The sequence below is a fragment of the Amblyomma maculatum genome, chromosome 7, assembly GCF_055883805.1.
Source record: "Amblyomma maculatum isolate TAMU_Amacu chromosome 7, ASM5588380v1, whole genome shotgun sequence".
Lineage (NCBI taxonomy): Eukaryota > Metazoa > Arthropoda > Arachnida > Ixodida > Ixodidae > Amblyomma > Amblyomma maculatum.
In genome coordinates this window covers 99,484,906-99,500,324 of record NC_139350.1, presented here as the reverse complement: position 1 = coordinate 99,500,324, position 15,419 = coordinate 99,484,906, and the positions used below count along the sequence as shown (strand labels likewise).

The following is a 15,419-nucleotide window of genomic DNA, read 5'->3' as shown; positions in this document are numbered from 1 at the left end:
CTTTGAAGAAACACCTCCTTCGGACTATATACTTATTCTTCTACTGCGAAATTTTATTTGGTAACGTCGTAATAATAAAAAAACAAATCCATATATAGATCGCATGCTACAGGCCAAAACGATGGTCAACGAGCGGGCCACTTTATTCCACAGTACGGATGATACTTTAGCAGTTTTTAAAGATATTATGTACGACAATATAATTACATAGCGGACTTACCTCGAGATGCATTCCTACCTTTTTGCTAACGTGGGACGCATTCACAATCAATATTTACTCATCCTCGTCTGTCGTCTGCTCTACAGTGCAGACGTGAATAAAAAGTTCAGGTTGCCCAATCAAGACGGAATGCGGGTTGCATGTCGCGGTGCACCTGCGGGGGCGCGTCAATGCACGTGCTCGTGCGAGAGAAAGCGCACGGCGCACGCCGTGAAGGCAGCGAGCGAGCCGGCGGCGTCCAGTGAGTGCCCGTGCGACAAAGCAGCGCGGGACGTCTGCACGTACGCAGAAGCGAGCGAGCGAAAGGAGAAAACTTGCACGGGATGCCTAGGTGGTGCTTCCGCGTTTATCCCCAGTTTCTATTTTTCTGTCAGAGATGGCGCTCCCTGTCAGGAGCAGCAGCGCCGCTCGACGGTGCTTTGGAAGCCTATTGTTTTCTGCAGGTGTTTCTGCGACTCGGTGCGCGTCTGGTTAGGATCTATGAGAGCTCGGAAGAGACGCCATGTGTTTTTGCCAGACATCTGCCTAGCTGCCGCGTTGCACCTCTCTACCCAGTTAGCATCCGCGAGTTGCGCCGCGTATTCTGCCGCCTCTTTTGTTATCGCCGCGATCCGGGTTTTTAGCTTGCGGTTATGTTTCTGCCTGCGCCATCTTTTAATCATGCTGCGTCTGGCTTCCCAGAGGTGGAGGAGGTGGGTGTCCACATCCGTCACCGCCTCAGAGAGCTTTACCCACGTTTCCGTCGAACGGAGACTGGTCAGCAGCTGTTTGGTCTAGGCTTGGTATCCCTGCTCCTGGATAGAACTAACATTATATTCTTTTCTAAATTTTGCCCAGTCCGGCATCCTAGTCTGCCCCGTCGGTCTGGTAAGGGGTTTAGTGCAGATCGTTATGTTGATCAGACAGTGGTCACTACCGAATGTTTCCTCCGTATTCGTCCACTCCACTCGCCTCGCGTTTTTTGAAAAAGTTAAGTCCGGACAAGTGTCCCTCTGCGCCGAGTTCCCAATTCGCGTGGGGTACGTCGGGTCGATATGTAGGGTTAGGCCTAATGTGGACGCTGCCTCCGCTAGCTTCCGTCCTCGCATGTTCTCTCGGTTGTAGCCCCATGAGAGGCTCTGCGCATTGAAATCTCCTAACACTAGTAACGGATCTCGTCCCGCTTCCCTGACAGCCCTACTCAGGAGTGTGGAGAAGGTTACATTTTTTTGCTTTAGATGGGCAATACACATTCAGGATGTGCAGCGGCGGATCATCCTTTTTTATGGGCAGGAGAGTCACCATCACATATGAAAAGCTGGCTTGTAATTCCAGATCTATCAGATTTGCTGTGAAATTTTTGTGCACGAAGATGCATGTTAGGGGGTCGAGTTGGAACGTTTTGTAGTTTGTGAGGCTCGCGTTTCCACCTGGCTCCTGTACGGCCACCACTGCCGGAGTATGCTCGTACGTGGAAAGGTGCATCCTAAGGTCCGCTCTCTTAGTCTGATTTAAAGCCTCGACTATTCCACTGTGTTAAAATTATAGGACTCTCCTTAGTTCGTCCCGCCATGTTGTGCCTGAAGATTGTTATTCTGGAGGGGGAGCTGCTGCAGCTTCTCACCCTCACTGATCACCCTACGCATCTTGTGAGTTATGGGATTCGTGGGTCTCCTTGTGTTAGCATACTTGCGAATCGTCATCGCTTTCGCTATCTGTCGTGATACTATGGAGGGAATGGATTCCTGTATCTTCCTCATCATAGCTTCTAGTTTGTTTTCCATGCTAGGCTCTGCGTCGCTTTCCATCGCCTCCTCTTGCTGAGGCGGCTGAGATTTAGCTAGTGCAGTTTCTAGTTTGCTGGTTAGTAGCTCTATTTGAGCTTTTAGGGCTGCTATCTGTTTTCTTAATTCAATTTCTACCAAATTTGGTGTAGGTGGAAAGGTAGTATTGGGAGGAGGAGGGGCGACCCCACTCACCGGCTGCTTCCCGTTCTTGACCATGCTGGCCCAGTTCCTCTCTTGATTGTTTTGTTTAGAATTTGGCTCCATGTTAATCGAAGGGGGCGGGAGATTCTCGCTCCTTGTCTTTTTCTTGTTTTTCTTCTTTTTCTTGTTCTTGTTACTGGATTGTTGCTGCTCGTTCCTTCGGAATTTCGCAGTGCAGTCTTTAGAGTTCGTGGCATGTTCACCGCCACATACCGCACATTTTGGATTGCACTCGTGAGGGGCCCGCACCCCCTCCACAAACGGAGCTTGCATTCCGCAGAGTCCGCAGTTTTCTTGCCTCGGTGTCGGGCAGGCGTCTGCCCTATGTCCCACCATGCCACACAGGTTACACGCTGGTATGGTGCGACGGTAAGTGGCTACCGGTATAACTTCCGCGTTATACAGCACAGCTCTGGGCTTGTACTTCCCTTAGAAGGTGACCCTTGCTTTGTTCAAAGTGCCGAACTTTCGGATCTCCAGGATTTTGCTCTCTCCGCGAAAGCTTCTCACTTTCCCTCGCAGGGATTCGGTGGTCTCCAGATTGGCCACAGTGATGACTCCGTGTACCACGTTGTCCTCACTTTGCTTTACGTGTCCACGCAGATAGAGGTCTTGCCCTTGCGTTCGGATTGCAAAGTCGCCAACCAGTCTGTCTGCCGCATGGATGCTTGACGTGCTCACAATGATCAGGTTTTGGTCCGGGGACACTGTGAAGAAAAAATTTTCTGCTTCGGCCTCCCCGACTCGCTGTCGTAGAGCTAGGCCCAACTCGCCTTGTTGCAAGTTCTTCATGTTTGTGGCCGTTAGTGGTTTGATGATTAGCACCACGTCGTCTGCTCTGAATCTGCACAGAAACTTGGGCTTCCATGCAGCTCTGACTTGCGTTGGGCCTCCGGTTGCGCACTCACCGGGTTCTGAGTCGGGTTGCTCGTGGCGGCCTCCGTGTGCTGACGTGGCCTTCCTTTGCGCGCTGGCTTGGAGTTTCTGGGCTCGCTTTTCAAAAGCTTGGATCACATTTTCACTGCAGGCTTGCTCTCGGCTGGTCTGTGGCAAGGTTGTCCATGTCATGCCTTCCGGGTTGTAGCCGCGTTGCTGGTTGGCGTTTCGCCATGTTCGCCAGGAGCGGCCTTCCCGCCGTGGGACGCCGGCGTTCAGCCGATAGGCTGAGCCACGGCTCCACAACTGATAGGAGCAAAAGTGCTCCAAAAAGTCGAAAACTCCGTCCACCGCGTTGAGAGTGGTCTCCCTGCGTTCCGGATGACTTGATGGCTCTTCAAGGTCCAATAGTTTTGGGATTCGACGCGTTGTTCCACCGCTACGGTCGAAAATCGCCGGAGCCGATGTTCCATGCGGGCCTCCACTATTATGCACCTAGGGTGACTCGATGCGAGGCACCCTATATATACTCAAGTTTTGACCAATCAATATCGCTGCTTTTTGATAATGGGACCCATAGGAAATTTCTCATCCGGTAGTATCGTAAAGCTCTGCTGAGGCTGGCATCAGTGCGCTTCTAATTTTCCGTAAACTTGACGATTTTACCAGCCATTAACACTAATAATAGCCTTTCACTATGGTAAATTGCAGAATATGATTGATAAGTAGCGTTTTGTTGGGAATTATTCGTCTGTGCTCAATATCAGCAGCTACATTTTTGTGCCTCTTCACTCGTCAGGGAATTTTAACTGAAATAGTCAGGCAAAAACCTGAAAAGTCAAGGATTTTGAAAATAGTGGGTTGCTAGACACCCTGGTTGGTCTTTTTTTTCCCACCATCTCCTGTTTTCCACAGCAGCTTCTTTATTGTTTTTCCTTGGCACACTCCTGGCGTGTCTCTTGGGCAGCCATGCAAGACCAAATATTAAGCGTATTTTTTTTTTCATCTCTTGCTTAACTCCTTCTGTGGTTATGTGCAGGTGTAGCACATGCTTTTCAGTCTGCCAGGGGTGGCATGTATGTGGGGATTAAGGTCTGGCCTTGTCAAGCTATCCACTGCATAAGTTGAACTTGGATATAACGAAGTTCACAAAAGTTCTCAATTTCTCGTTACATGCAGGTTTTCTATGAAGGCTCGCACGAATGATGCAGAAACGAAACCGAAAGGCTTCAGATATCAGTGAAGGTGAACTCACCCTTCGGGCATTTATTTTACAGTAAAAGACTGCGTAATCTTTGCTTGTCACAGCACGACGCTCCAATGAAGCTAAATCATGTAATGCTCCTTCGTCGTCGCGTGAGCCGACGAAACGGCGCAATACGTCGATACACCGCCTTCGCGGTGGGCACGTCGCATGGATCTGGCTCATCAACCATCATCACAGGCATCAGTATTTTGCACGCTTTCGGCAAGTGCCTCATCATTCATTTCTTCTGTAGCTATGGCAGCATTATCGGCAAACAAAAAGTCGCTCAGGTCGACGTCGTCGGAGACACCACTTTTGCTGCATAGCTCATCCCACACTTCGGCCACATCGGATGAAGCGGAAGTCTCTTCTTCCTCGTCGTCGGCACCAGACTGCGTTTTTTGTAATCCCTGCCTTCATAAAGCACTTCTTAATAACATCTGCCCTGACTTCTTGCCAGGAGGCAGCAAGCATTTCAACTGACTGATAAATATCGATCTTCAGCTCCTGTTCTAGACGGATGTCCAGAAGAAGCTTCTGTATCAATCGGCATCGGTAACAGCATTTACAACTGTTGATTATTCCTTTGTCCAACAGCTGTATTAGTTATGTGCAATTAGCTGGGAAGTAGTGCAGTTCGATGTGAGACAGCTGCAGGCCTTCATGTTGCACAGCGCAATTGTCCAGAAGTAGGCAAACTTGACGGCCTTGCCGCTTGACATCCTGGTTGAAGTCTTTCAGCCATTCGGAAGAAATTGCCAGAGTCATCCACGCTTTAGTGTTCGCTGTGTATTTCACAGGCATACGCTTCGTCTCCTTAAAGCACATGGGATGGGCACTTTTTCCAACAACTAATGGGACTCGCTTGTTAGTGCCTTCAAGGTTAGTTCACAGTAGAACTGTTACGCGGAGTTTGCTCTGCTTTCCCCCGTGGCAGTCACCTCCTTTAGGTGCTAGCATGCAGCCCGGAAGCATCTAAAAAAAGAGAGCCGTCTCATCGGTATTATAGATTTTAGCCGCTTCGAAGCGACTCAGTATTCCAGGAAGCGTGTCAGCCACCCACGAAGCAGTAGCATCGCTGTCTGCAGAGGCAGATTTGCCGCAGATTACTTTTCCGATGACATTGTGTTGGCTCTTGAAACCTTGTAGCCACCCGTTGCTTGCTTTGAAGTCATCATGGCCCAAGATGCACGCAAAATCCTTCGCCTTCTGGTGTAATATCGCTCCGCCTATGGGCACATTCCTGGCTCGCGTGTCCAAAAACCACGTGAACACTGCCTTGTCCACATCATCGCATGTCGACAGTTTCAATCTTTTCTTAGCCTTTGTTCCCGACTCAACTGCACTTCTAATCTTCTCTTCCGCACTCAAAATTGTTGACAGGGTGCTCGCTGGGATGTTGAAACGAGCGGCGACGTCCTTCTTCTTCTCGCCCGCGGAGACCGCACTTAAAATGGCAAGTTTGTCTTGAAATGACAGAACAATTTGTTTTCTGGTCGTTGAACTCATCACGACGAACTGACGCCACAGATACAAGCGGAGCCCCATGAATACAGGCAGAAAGGCTGGCCTAGCACTTACGAAACACGTCGAACGAATCAACACCACTAATCCATAGGTACACGAGACGTGCACGAGAGGCAGAACAACAGACAAGATGGCAAATGCACAACGTGCGCAAAAATTGCATGTGCTACATGCACGTACAGTACCAACAAAGAAATCAAATGCAGTCATTAATGCCACCTGGTGTTTTGCTACACTACCAACACCGGGGGAAGCTGCTGCGTTAGCCACGGAGCGGTGCTAGAAGGTAGTACTATCATCGTCATCGTCAATTTTGTTTGATTTCTGCGATTACAGGCGGTCACGTATCTGCTGGCTTCTTAGAGTTCTAATAGTAAAAGCTCAAAAAATAATTACTGATCAGATTCGCGAGTTCGTTACATCAAAGTTGACCGCCGCAACACCTTCGTTACATAGAGCTCGAAAATACATTGGCTTCAATGGGTGTGGCATTGGGGAATTTAAAAACTTCGTAAATTCAGGAATTCGTTATATAGAGGTCTGTTGCATCCAGGTTGTCAACCTGGCACACTCATTTCAGACACACACATGAAGGCATGTGGTGTGATGCGGTTATGGTTGGAAATATAGCCCCGTCTGCACACCAGGTGTCCAAGATAGCAAGTAGGTGCACCTCATTCGTTGGCTAGAAGGAATGCCTGCTAGGTGGTGCTTGCATGGTGCTAAGATCTGGCCATCTCTGTGCCGCTCAAGCATCACCTGCCACTCGTGACTCAGTCAGGCGCAGAGGTACAGGAAAGCTTTCTTTGACTGCTTTGTTTCTCTCTTTTTTTTATGTGTGTTTGGACAGTGGTAAATACCAGGTTGCCAAAGTAAATGTAATCAGGCCTTTAAAATGATGGACTATCATAATTGCAGTATTTTTTTTTAACCTTGCAATTCAATGAAGTGGGAAAATAATTAGCTAACATTTTAATTAATGGCTCGAGGAACAAAGTGCGTAAGCAGGTGTCATATCTTCTCGAAAAGAAGCTAACTGCAACCTTTGCAGTAGGCTGGTATTTATGTAACATAGCATTTTTTTTTACTTGATTCCAAAATACCTCTCACAATAAAAAAAAACTTTCATGCTATAGCAATCTACAGCGGAGCTATATGAGCATCCCGAGACCCATCTCGGGGGGAGCAAAATCCACTTTTCTCCGGAGTATTCTCCCAACTGATGCCTTCTGGGTGCTCTGGGAGAGCAATGCAGTCAATCCAGATAGTATATTGAATTGTTGCTTATATCTAGCAGTCAGAAAAAATCCTCTTGAAAATCCTGTGCCAAAATGTGCCACTTGTGGAATGCGTGTATTGAGCTGCCTTAAACAAAATATTTCATATTTCATAATAATTCGAGCTTGGTTCTTTTGAAATCCCAGATAATTTGAAGAATTTCTGCAGCCCTGTAATTTCTACTGCAAATCTGACCTAATAATTCGAGGCAGCGACCTGCACCAGCAAGGTAATTCAGAGCTTTGGGATGCCATGCGGGAATGCCCAATCCTAATTTCTCCTTAAACCGATGCAGCGAAAGCTTGTTGAAGTCGACAAAGGGGTCCTACAAAGCGATGCCAATGCTTGAAATGCTCCACCACTCCAGCCCCAGGAACACCTAGCACAAAAAAATCACGGTGGTATTGCTTCCTGCATAGGAGAAGACATGCTTCTCTGCAATGCAGCTGTGGATGCTTTCGGTGCTTCGAAGCATGGCCGGACTGCAGGCAGCGATGGGTGCACACGTTGCTCCTCTGCAGCCCTGCTGTGCTAAAGGAAGTGCATAGACAGGCATCAGGCCGTGACACCACGGAAATGCAATGGTGCTGGCAACAGCAGTGACTTTCGTTTTTGAGCACAAGCTGGGTTTGCATTGGCTGTGTCACGCTTGCTTGTTGTATAACTCGCGATATTCTAAAAAGTTGTGGTGCTGTTAGCTGCACCAAGAGGCACGAGCAAGATAATGTCATCAGTTTCCACATCTTGAGACGAAATTGAGTAATGTCACGCATTGGTACTCTTTAGGTTATCCGAATTTTGGCATCGAAGGTCAGTCAAAACCTGGTGATCAAACACATAAAATATCGCACCAAAAGCTACTCTGGTCAAGAAGTATGGTATATGCAGCGAGGGAACAGCTGCACCATTTACACCAAAGTATGCCAAATGGAAGATCCTGCTGCTGCTGCAAAAAAAAATTTAGGTTTTGCTCTCTTTTGTGCCACGACGCATCAAAAGGTCACTTAAAAATTTTGTTGGGAGTGAGACTGATGCCAGCACTTTTAAATGTTGGCTGCACATTTTTCTCAGGACCACATCATGAAAAGTCAGGGCATGGAAATATTCAAAATTTCGAATAATTTATGAACTCAGTGTGTTCAAATTTAACTTGTACCATGCATTTCCGTTTGAAGTTTTGGAGCAGGGCTGTTGTCTGTCTGACTACAGTAGATGCATGTGCATCCATCGTCTGTGACACACCTGTTGGGCAATACACTGTCAGCGCTGCATTTAATTCACTTGATCCTCGACTCAAGGACGCTAGTGAACCAAACCATGTCTCCCATCTTCTGGCAGGTCAGTGCTGAAAGTATGCGTACATAAGCTTATGATCTTAGAAGAGGCTAACTAAGCACCTAATATTTCGTCCTGCACTTCGTTGTGCCTGTCCATGGAAGCACTTGCTATTGAAGGCAAATGTAGCAGATTTACCTTACGGAAAAATTGGAGGGAGAGCACATGCATATAGTACGGTACTTTTGTTCCTCGTGTTGCATTGTGTCACCGTCTTTGTTCTTATTCTTTCATCCTTGTTGTATAGACTTTTTTCAAGCAGTGGTCAAGGGCACTGCTATATTGGAGACTGGTCTGTGTGCTTAGCACATGGAAGAGTCGAGGATTATCTTTCCCTAGCCCAGTCAAACCAGTTTCTCTGAGGGATGTGCATCACAAAAACATGAATGAGAGCGAACCAGCCAAGATGGAAACTGTGGTGCAGAATGTGCATCAGGGCTGAGTTTTGGGATAACTTGGCAAGAACAAACAAGGTTCGGCAAATGCTTCTTTGGCTATTAATATGTTTAATACAGCGGCTGCCCCGGTCAGGCAATTCGTGAGGTTCACTGTAATCCATTCGCTGCAAGCGGCACTAAATTTGCCTCTCTCATTAATTGGAGCTCGAGGAACCGAGAAAATTGTTCGAATTATCAGATGACCTCTAAAAACTGTCAAGAACTCCTTGCATCACAATAAATTTTTTTGTGAAAGACTGGAATGGTTGCCTTGCCTTGTAGTTGAGCAGCTGCATTGCATTTGGGAGATGCTGGGTTCAATCCCCAGGGATGCCAGGTACCCACCGGTTTTCCATTGGGTCCACCCTGGCCAAATGCTCAGCTCTTGTGGGGTGAAACGTTGGGGAAAAGAGCCTCTGTCAACACACCTGTTCAACTCAGTTTGAGATGAGAACAGTGTGGCAATGGCTGTTCTTACATTTTTATCAATGCTTCAAAGCATTGATGGAAACAAAGTGATGCTCATGTTGTAGTGGAGCCCCACCACATTGCACCATGAAGGGCGCAACTCCCGCACCCTTCACAGTGCAGTGTGGTGCGGCTCCACTGCTACCATGTCACATGCATCATGAGCGGTGGTGGCGCGTGTGAGGGGTCTGGCACAGCATGTGGCAAGCACGCAGTCTTAGCACACTAGAATGGAACCAGGCAGATAGAAGAAAAAGGAAGGAGTGAAAGAAAATTAAGAGCACCAGTGATGTGCCAGTCTGTTTTCAAAACGGGGCTTAGCACTCGCATCGTCTCTCTTTGTCCAGTCCCCCCGTCTGCTTTGAGCTAAACTTCAGAATGAAATTAAGAAGTTTACAGTGATAAGGTGGCTGCTGATGGCACATAATATGAGAGGCCGTTTTCCTCCAGTTGACATAGTTATGATGATAAGAGTGACGATGAGGCCTTGCCGGCCTTTATTTATCCTTGTTGTGCTGCAGTGTTGCATTGTCAAAGCTCACATGTGCTGAAAGCCTTTGTATTACAAAGTGAGCTGGCAAAGCTCAACAAAGGGCCAGCCAGTCCAGTGAGCTTTCATCTGGGGCACTTTTAGAGGGCTGTTGCTGAGTAGAGTTCTTTGCTGCAGAGCTTGGTGACCACCATGCTGGAAGGCGGTGACCGCCAAAAAGCCATGAAGCGGTTACGAGTGCCTCCTCTAGGTGACCAGGTGAGACCAGTGCTTCTTACCACTGAAGCTCACCCGCTTACTGTCCGGAATACCCGGGTTTGAACCCGACCTCGGCAGCTGCGTTTCGATGGAGGCAAAATGCAGAGGCGTCCGTGTGCTGTGCGATGTCAGCGCACATTAAAGATCCCCAGGTGGTCGAAATTTCCAGAGTCCTCCACTACGGTGTCTCTCATAGCCTGAGTTGCTTTGGGACGTTAAACCCCACAAACCAACCAACCAATCATTTTTTTTTGGCACTTGTTGAACCACCACAAGTTGCTGTCTTGCTCATGTCTGCCTTAGGCATCCCAGTTTCCAAAATATTTTTCATTTTTAATTCAGTAATTTGTTTTACTCACATAAATTCTTGAAGCTTTTTTTCTAGTTCAAAACACTGTTTTTGCTGTGACTTAAATTCAATGCGTTTTTTTCTTTTCCTTCTGCTTATGTGTACAGTTCCTATTCACTCATAATACCCACTTTTTGAGTGATAGGTTAACATAACTAAATTTCTGTCATTTTGCAATCGTTAAACTTCAAGGTGGTCAGAAGCATCACTGCATTATTGCTTTGTCCAGATAAGTTAGCAGCTCTCTGTACAGCCCATGGAGAAAATGTGCTCATAAATGCTGGTGTAACTTTGTGTTTTTTCAAGTTTAGAAGGAGTGGTTTCTAAATTAGCCAGCATTTGAAGCATCCAGAGTTTAAAGATGTGCACTACTTTCACTGGATAGGTGCAGTTTATTGAGGTAACTATTTTACAAACACTGCTTGAGCTGTGTGCAACAAGCACTTGCTACTTAAAATGGTGGCACAGATTCTGGCAGAGGGTGGATTATATCTCATGGGCTCACTTAGCCACAGGTGCCACTGCACAAGAGTGACTGTGGGCTCTTGTGTGGATGCAGCAATCACCCTGGGTGACCTTCAAGGTGGGACTTTTTTCTGGTGCCTACATCGTTCTCGTCATTGCAGTGATCCTCACAGGTGAGCCTGCTGCACTTCTCCCTTGCTGTGGGGGTCTTTTTTTTCAAGGGCTATCAGCACCGCTGGGTGGCATGCACAGCTGTGGCACGCAGATATCTTTTCCTGGAGAAGACACTGAGCTGACCTCACCTACTGGTATGAGGCAAGGTCTGCGGTCTGCTGAACATAGCACATAGGCTTTAACAGCTGTGCGAGAGAGCTTAGCTCTTGTGTTGACCTTCCTGCTTAAGAGAGTGTTGTTTTGGGCTGTGAGTAGTGTGTTTAAGAAATGGGTGGGGGCAAGGGGAGCTAGTACTGATAGCAGCATTACACCTTCACTAAGCAAAAGGAGCTGAAAGGGTCTGAGAGTTGCTTTTTTGGTTATCTTTTTTTTCTGTGTCTTGTGGTTGGTGTAAAGATTCAGTGAACTAAGCTGGCATTCTGCTTGCCTTCGCAATCGTGTGTAGGTGAGTATTGCTGAAAGGAGCGAGAAACAGAGGCCTTTAATCTTTATTTTTCTCGGCTCATGACTGCTCTTGCGCTTTCCAGGGCTTGCATTTATTGAATGTTGCGCCTGCTGTGTTAGCATGCTAACCCTCATTTGTAAGAGGCTGCAATGGTCACATATTTTGGGGCATAGTTTGTGTACCTGTGGCCACTTCCTTGTCATTGCACATATAGTGCTATAATATGCAAATCACTCGCCAGAGTTGGTGAGAAAAGAGTGCTACAAAAAGCAAAGACAAAAAAAAAAAACAAGCAAACTGGGTGGGTACTTTCTTTGCGTGAGTGGATTCAGTACTCTCCTAATGAACCCGCCCTCCTGTTTTGTTGTTTGGAATTCACTTTTTTTAGGCATTATTTCTCAGCGCATTCTTCAATTTCATGTTGTCATAGTTGGCACATGCCAAGATGTGCATGCTAACAACATTGCAGCATATTTATCTTTCCACGAGAGCTCCTGCGATTGTGGCGTGCTGAACAAACTTGGCAGAGCACCAGGAGTGCCGGCGGAGGTGGTTGTTTGGCACACCACTGTGCACTTGGCTCTGTCAGTGTATGCTTAGAAAGCTGGCAAGCACATGAGCATTGTACAAGTTTGGAAAGGCGCATAGTAGTTTAATAAATCGGAACACTATAAAACATCCTTTCCACTGAAGTGGTATAGAGAAAGCAGGACCTTGAAATCTCAGAGTGATTCGGCAAACTCGAGATAAGGAGCAAAAATGCCTAACCGCTCTCATGCCACAGCTAATGTTTAAACATTCACATTACACTTTTATGACCATCCTGTGAACTTTTAACGTTGCATGAAAAATGCACATTTGACCTTTGGGCCAGTATTCAGCATGTCCACTTCATCCTGCCATGATTAGCCAGTACCATCATAAAATCTTCGGATCGTGCCGTGATCATGGCAAACACCCTTTGGAAGTGAGCAATACCAAGCAGCAGGGACATGACTGCATGCTTTTCTGGACAGACAGAGGGGCAAGTGGTCTGGTAGGCAGATGTATGATGCGAAGTTTTGACATGCATAGAAAAATGTATCATATTTTTCCCGCATAATGAAGCCTCCCTCAATAATAAATGCAAGCTGTCTTTAAAAAAAAGGTAGGTTAATTGCATGAGTAAATACGGTATTCTGTTCTAAAAGAAGCTCAATAATTAACAGATTGACTTAAGAACAGAGAATGAAGGTGACCATTTACGTTACTGCATTTACCGAAGTGCTTGGCTGAAAAATTTCCTCTTTGCCTCGCAACAACTAAAGCCCCGACTACAAACACACACGCGCCAACGTCGTCGCGCAGGTCAGCCAAAACCGGTCTGTGCATGGGCATGGCACCTGACGCGAGCATTGCGGGTGCTGACGCTCCGATCTGTCCCTGCGTGAGCCAAAACCGGAACCGGAAACTAGTTACATGGTTACAATAGGAGGGGACCGCACAGCGGTCCCCTACCCCTTTCTTCTCATCGTTGAGTCTCCTTAGCTCCCCCTGCCCCTTTTCTTCACGGACCGGGTGCCCTTTCAGCTCTCTCCTGCTCTTTTCTTCATGGCTAGCAATTTTCTCAGTCCGCTTGAGAGGGTCATCGACCCAGTACCAGAAGCATGGAGATGCACTTTCCTTTTGTGGCGCCTTCTGTGGCGCTAGCGTTGGCATCGCGGCATGTGGAAAATGATTTGAAGTCCCCCCTTAACACATGCCACTAATGGCTGCAGTCACAGCCATTGGCCGCAGTCGCTGCTGCCACTTCAATCTTAGCTCGCTTCCATGCTTGGTAAGCTTCTTGGCAATGGCCTAATCTAGCTTCTCGTTGTTTGATGGCTTTGGCAGCCTGTCTGGCAAAGCTGCGGTCTTTAGCGAGATGACGTATGTGTATAGTATATTTTCCTAGGTTAAGTGAAGGAGCGGCACAGATGGTGCACGAGATTGTTTTCCAGTTGGAACTTGATGAAGACGACGGGGTTTACTGCACAGCACGGTTTTACATGAGGCATGATGGCTGTGGCGATAGCACAGTACTGTCATGCCTGAGCACGACGATGAAAGTGACGATGTTTGCTGCGCAGCGCGAGATGAAACATGCGGCTCACGAGTATGTGCATCATGTGTGGAACACATGAGGTAGTCGTAATAACATGAAACTCACAAATAGGGGGGTTATGTGAAGGCACCAGCCCAACCTCGCCGAACCCACCCCCTTCCCAGGCCTCAGGTCATCCTTGTGAATAAAGACATGAATGAACGAATGAATGAAACTCTCAAATGAATGAAATGAAAGGTATGGAAAGCATGAATGAATAGAACACCAAAACAAAACAATTCAGAATATAAAATTATGCTGCATTGATCTCTTAAAAATTTGGCGTACCTATCTGCTTATATCTTTTCTATGTGATGTTTGGAAGCAATAGTCGCCATTCAGTTCCTGGTGCAGCTGTTGAATCTCACATACTCATTCTTATAACTGCACTAACAAAATGCAGTTAAGGCAAGTTACCAAGGAACTACAGTTAAAGTACTATTTAATGAAATTGAGGACAGCCACAAATTATTTTGTAAATTGGGAACCTTGGTAAATTGAGGGAAGCATTTCTCGGTCATTTAATTTGATTCGGATACATTGGATTATTGTACGATGTATACTTTGGCATCAAGGAAGTACCACAGCTTGATACGAAGCTTAAATTCGATGAAAATTAAATTGCATTTTGAAAGGACGTAATAGCGCAACTTAGTTGAAGGACCAGGGGAGTTGTGCTGTTACGTCATTCGGAAATGCAATGCCAACTTGTACACTATGCTGTGTTGCTACAATGAAATTGCAGCTTGCTCAAATGGCTGACATCGATAGCAGATATGACAAGAAATGAAAATTTCACCTTGGCAAAAGCGGTCCAAGGGGACTACAAATTTCTTTGCCAGCAAAGAAGTTACTGATCTTTGCTTGAATGTGGTTTGTAAGCAGCAACTGCACAGATTTTTTGTGTATTCGTCCCTCATGCGTGTTCGTGTGTTCTGGTAGACTGTCGCAGCAGATCAAGGGCATCCAAAACTTGGCAAAAGCAGGACAAAGTTTCTCCGCGATGTTACCATTGGCTCGCAGTCAATACACTTAGGGCATTTTCTACAAAATAGACCAAAAATATACTATTTGATTTTTATTTTTTGACAAAAAGTTCGTTAAATTGGGACAGATAGCAAATATTATGCACTGCAAGTTCATTTTGAATGTGTGCAGCTTTAATAGCATCGCTAAATTGTTAAAAACATTCATTTGCAGCTTGGTCTTCCTTTGCTCATAGCACAGCAGAGTTTTGCATTTTTGAACTTTTTGTGGCGTATGGCTGGCATGTTTTGCAGCATGTTTTGCAGAGGGTGGTGGATTGCAGATCGCACTATGAAAATCTGAAAATCAGCTCTGCTCTATGAAAGCTAGGTGCTCAAACCCCACTTGATGCATCTGGAAGAGCTTCGTGCTTGTCGAAGTTCTGGAGGTGCCACATCACGTTCCAGATCTTTTCTTGTTGCTGAAACCCTAGTGAGCGAGAATAAAACAAGCGGGAGCCCAGAATGAGCTTGTGTAACTGCTCAAGAGCAAGCTGAAAGTAAAAGTATGCTTTCTTTGGCCACATGTATAAATTTCAGGCTGATATTTGTCTGATTCATCATCCGAGCTGAAGTCAGCGCTTGTGAAGTGGTCTTCGGACTCTTCACTGCTGCTGTTATAAAAAGTTTACATTAGAGGCAGCGGAATTACGCAAATGGTGCCAAATTTGCTTATGCAACTCTATGAAGCTAAGCAACCAAGTTTCACAGAGGCTGCCATGCTGTTCACCTATTTT

The 15,419-nt window shown here is 46.5% G+C and overlaps 1 pseudogene; it reads left to right on the top strand.

The window, feature by feature from the left end:
• The window catches only part of LOC146184112 (solute carrier family 53 member 1-like), a 94,202-nt pseudogene that overhangs the window by 40,739 nt on the left and 38,044 nt on the right, over positions 1-15,419 (top strand).